We start from the raw sequence: 5,652 nt of genomic DNA, 5'->3' as shown, positions 1-5,652 counted from the left end.
TAAAAGGATGATTGGACTTAGTCAAAGCACTTATATCAATAAGGTGCTTGATAGGTTCAAGATGGCGGACTCCAAGCGAGGCTACCTACCCATGTCTCATGGAATGACTCTAAGCAAGACTCAGTGCCCAAAAACACTTGATGAGCGTAGACGAATGAATGGGATTCCATATGCATCATTGATTGGTTCAATAATGTATGCTATGATATGTACACGCCCGGATGTTGCGTACGCAGTCAGTGCTACGAGCAGATACCAGTCAGACCCAGGAGAGGCGCATTGGACTGCTGCCAAGAATATTCTGAAGTACCTGAAAAGGCACAAAGATGACTTCCTGGTCTATGGTGGAGATGATGAATTAATTGTTAAAGGCTATACGGACGCAAGTTTCCAAACCGACAAAGATGATTTCAGATCACAGTCTGGGTTTGTCTTCTGCCTCAACGGAGGAGCAGTAAGCTGGAAAAGTGCTAAGCAAAGCACCATTGCGGATTCTACAACTGAAGCGGAGTACATTGCTGCACATGAAGCAGCAAAGGAAGCTATATGGCTAAGGAAGTTCATAGGTGAACTTGGTGTAGTCCCCTCCATTAAAGGACCAATAGCCCTGTATTGTGACAATAACGGAGCTATTGCACAGGCAAAAGAGCCTAGACACCACCAGAGAGTCAAGCATGTACTTCGTAGATTTCACCTTCTACGAGAGTTCGTTGAAAGAAAAGAAGTCGAGATAAGCAAAATTAGGAACTGATGACAACATATCAGATCCATTAACTAAACCTCTGCCGCAGGCGAAGCACAACTCGCACACTGCAGCTATGGGAATCAAGCATATTGGAGAATGGCTTTGATGTCTCTGTTTAATGTTTTAAAGTTTTAGAGTTTAAATCTTTGTAAAACATTATTGGTTAATCATTCACAATAAATGAAAAGAATTCATTTTTCCATTTAATTTGTGGTTTATTAAATGATGAGTCCCTTCAATTTGACGATATATTCAAGATAGACTGTCAGGACCAGTCCTGTGACTAAGAAATGTCTATCAAGTGAACTTGAATGTCAAAGGTTGAAAATGGTCCCTAGTCGGAGTTTTCTATAAAATTGGACGCATAGAAAACGTTAGACGATTAGAATGCAAGATGACTAGTAGTTCTGTTTCTTGAACTATGTGGACATGGCAATGTTATAATCATTTGCATAGATACTTACTTTGGGAAGACTAGTATCGGACAAGACCTATGAAACTTTACTGTAAGAGATGAAAATCTGTCATAAGTAAATTTCATTAAATTATTAGACACTAAATCCTCAATACCTGAGTGATTTGAGATTACTTGTTTGAGAACTGGTTGCTTTGACGTTGACCAACCGTCGCACCGTAAAAGGAGGCTATAAAGGCAACGCTCAGGTAATCACCTATCAAACGAAGTCTAATCTCAAGATCGCAAGATTGGGATTGTCCTCCCATAGTTCGGGATGAGATGCTTAAAAGTTGTACAAGGCCACTCGGAGAGCTAGAAACTGTGAAATGCATGGCCGTGCTCGGATGAATCATAGGCTATGATTATCTGTTTATTTGATCAGTTGAACTCTGAAACCGAGGAACACCTCTGGACATAATAAGGATGACAACTCTTACCTTATGTTCAAGAGCAAGCATCGAGCGACAAAGGAATTAGGAAATGCACACTTGTCCCTAAGGACAAGTGGGAGACTGAAGGAAATAATGCCCTTGGTCCAAGTATGCATTCTATGATAAGTCTAATAAATGCGGTTCAGTATTAATTAACAAGTTAATAATTCAGTGAGATCAAGTGAGCTGAATGCCTAGCTAGAGGCCGCTTCAGTTCAAGTGGAATTAATGATATTAATCCACAGCTTACTCTTGACTGAACCCGTAGGGTCACACAAATAGTACGTAAACGGATCAAGTATTTAATGGCATTAAATACTCTATCTATGGATATTCGGAATCGACGGATCTTGGTTTCAGTGGGAGCTGAGATCGTCACAGGCAAGAAATGAATACTCCGGAAACGATGATATTGCCGGAAACGGAAATATGGATCATATCGGAAATATAAATATTATCCAAGTCGTAGATGTTGCCGGAAACGGAAACATGGTACGTATCGGAAAATATTATCGGAAATGGAAATATTACCAGAATCGGAAATATTGCCGGAAACGGAAATATTGTCAGAATCGGAAATATTACCGGAATCGGAAAATAATTCCGGAAACGGAAATATTAAATATTTGTTCGAAACGGAAATTAATTCCGGAATCGGAAATGTTAAATATTGTTCGTATCGCAAATGTATTCCGGAATCGGAAATTTAATCGGAAGCGTATCGTACGAATAAGCATCGGACGAGGCCTACCGGACGAGGGCCCAGCACGAAGCCAGGCCATCGCCCAGCAAGCCAAGCGCGCCACACAAACAGCCACGCCAGGCCCAACGCAAGGCCAGGCCCAGCAGGCCGTGGCAGCGCGCACAGCGCGCGCAGCGCGCGCGGATGCTTGCGTGGGCTTGTGGCTCGCGCAGGCCTCGCTGCGTGGGCTGCTGCTCGCACGCACGCATGGGCGGCCCATCGAGGCTGCCGTGTGTGTGTGCGTAAGTGTTTGTGTTCGTGCACGTTTCCTAAAACGTGCAGAGTTCGGTTAATGATTAAATTCCTAATTCTATTTGATAAATTAATTGAATTAGAGTTCTTGTAGGATTCTAGGTTTAATTAATTTGTATCTGAATAGGATTCCAATTCCCTTTCCATAACCCTATAAATATGTGGCCTGGGTTCACAATTTATAATGAGTTTTCAAAGTATTCAAAGTGAGTTTTGAGAGAAAAATTCAGCCACACATCTTGCTCAAAAGTGCCGAAAATTCTAGTACCTTAAGGGCGATTCTAGTTGGTCAATCTTAAGGCGGATCCGGACGTGCTGTGGACTATCTACGGAGGGACGACACTTGGAGTCCTAAAGACTTGTTCTTGCTCGGTTCGGGCGCAGCTAGGGAGGGCACGCAACAAAGAGTATGCATCTAAATTATGCTATATGATTATGTGTAAATAATATGTAATCCTGGGTTAATGGTTGTTTCCGCATGATTTATGTAATATCATATGTATCATAACCTAACAGTGAGATGCATGGATTTCTTAATACTACCTCCTTTTTCTGAAAGTTTTTTTTACGTCTTATGTTGCATCCACAGCCTAATTTAACTAGCTTTAACACCTTAAGATGCACATATTTCACAATACTACCCCGTTCCTGAAAGTTCTTTACGTCTTAGAATAAGTGTCCAAAGTATGAAAACTTTGACCATAAATTCTCACCGCTATATACATCAAAACGTTACGATAAAGCTCGTTCACTAATAACTAACACAAGTCTGGACAAAATTTTCAAGCCCGTTTAATAAACGAAACTAGCTCGAACAACTTGATGCTCGACTCGCTTAGGCTTGCTAACAACGACCTGTTCATGTTTGTTTATAAGATCGTTTAAAAGCTCGGATTTTAAAATTCAAACAAATTATATTATAAATTCATCAAAACTATTTAGGGTTACTATTTATTTTCCCCCAAAATCCAAATTATATTCTTCAATCAAGTATTAAAGATCCAAAATAGTACTATTAAGTGTAGCATGAAAAAAAATTATTCGAATTGTTTTATATTTAAAAATATAAGAAGTAGTAGTATTTACGTTTATATTCAATCTTGCTCATTTATCAAGGCTCGTTTATTGATCTAGCTCGAGCTCAAGCTCGAATTTAAACGAGCTATTCGTGAACTAAGATCGAACTGTGAAAAGGTTAAACGAGCCAAGCTCGAACTTTGAAAAGGTTAAACGAGCCAAACTCGAACAGGAAAAATGAAAGTTTGGTTAAGCTTGACTTGATCTCGAGCTCAAAAAATTATTATCAAACCTAGCTCGAACATCTAAATACTCGGTTCGGCTCGGCTCGACTCAACTCGACTCTCTGGCATCCCTAATTTCATCAAACATCAAATATATCATACCCTCTATCCTATTTTACCATACACAAGCGATGTTTATCTCTCATAACACTGTTACTTAATTATTTGGCAAACACAACCTAATAAACTTCATTATTTGTCAATTACAACCTTAAACTTTTAATTTTGCCAATTACAACTTTAAACTTATACATCCATTTTAAATTACAAACCGAAGTTATTTTCCGGCAAAAATCGTCGGAAAATGCTGTTATAATGTTATTTAAAAATATACATAATATCTAAAAAAATCGATTTTTTAATGTTATTTTTAAATTTGTTTGTTTTAATTCTTATTTTTCGATTCAAATTTTTTATAGAAATTATGTCATTGTTTTTTAATTACATTATTACATCATCTTCCGGTGATACGAAAAATGACTTCGGGTAGTAATTTAAAATGGATGTGTAATTTTAAGGTTATAATTGACAATATTAAAAGTTTGAGATTGTAATTAGCAAATATGAAACTTTATTAGATTGTATTTGCCAAATTTTCATAATTATTTTGATAACTTAATCAAATTAAAAGAGTAAAAACATTTTTTTTGCCCCCTCCATACCACATGTCAACAAATGTAACGGATGTTTTAAACTTGAAATCTTAAAATATAGGGTACATAGACACATGTGAAGATTTTTAAAATAGTAAAATCAAAAGGGATAGAATATATATAAAAGGTAAATTATCCTCTTTAGAATACAATGTCACATAAGATTGCATTACAAAATCATCATCCCAATAATGAAAACCACATGATAATTAAAAATAAAAATATATATGTGAGATTTATGATTATCCTATGAGATTTTTCTTTTAAAATTGCCCATTTTGTCAAAAAGCTACTCATCCAAATTAAATAGTTTAATTATGATATCATCATTTTTTGTTTCTTTAATAAATAGATTCTTACCCTCTAGGCGTCACTCAATCCATTCATCCCTCTTTCCATTTTTGCTTTGGAACCTTCATCCCCCTTTTCCTCGATCTATTTCCAAACGTTTCCCATATCCAAAATATTTTAAATATCTCCAAAAAACCAATTACCAACCGCGTAAAAGCACGTGTCTTTAAATTGGAAATCCTTACTATTTTAGTCATTTCCACTAATCACTTGGATAGTCCTAATCTTGATTATTTTATAATATAAAAATATTATAATTACACACATCAAATGAGATAATTCAAAATCTATCATAAACAAGATCCATAATCATGATTATTATACATCCCAGCTGATTTTTTTTATCGAGTATACTTTTGTTGCAAAAATTAGAGTTTCTTTCTACTTACATTTAAAAATAAAATAAAATAAATAAAAATGGATGGAGTGGTTTAGGCCCGGCCTTTTTCTCCACTTGAGCTTTTAATATGTTATATCCTCTGTATTTTAAAAAGAGATATATTTTTCTTAAACAGTCGTATTTTAAAAACAAGATACACTTTTCTTTTTTGACATATTTGGTCCTCATTTTCAATTATACTAAAATTTCTCACTCTCTTGTGGTCCCCACACTTATTCACGTCATCTTTTTACTCTAATAAATAATTCACTTATTACCCCCCACTTTTATCTTATATTAATAAATTTAACTCATTTTCCTAAAACTATGTGTCGGTCAAA

This window comes from Spinacia oleracea, chromosome 2, assembly GCF_020520425.1.
Source record: "Spinacia oleracea cultivar Varoflay chromosome 2, BTI_SOV_V1, whole genome shotgun sequence".
NCBI classification, from domain to species: domain Eukaryota; kingdom Viridiplantae; phylum Streptophyta; class Magnoliopsida; order Caryophyllales; family Amaranthaceae; genus Spinacia; species Spinacia oleracea.
The sequence above is the reverse complement of the archived record's forward strand: the minus strand, read 5'-3'. Positions refer to the sequence as shown.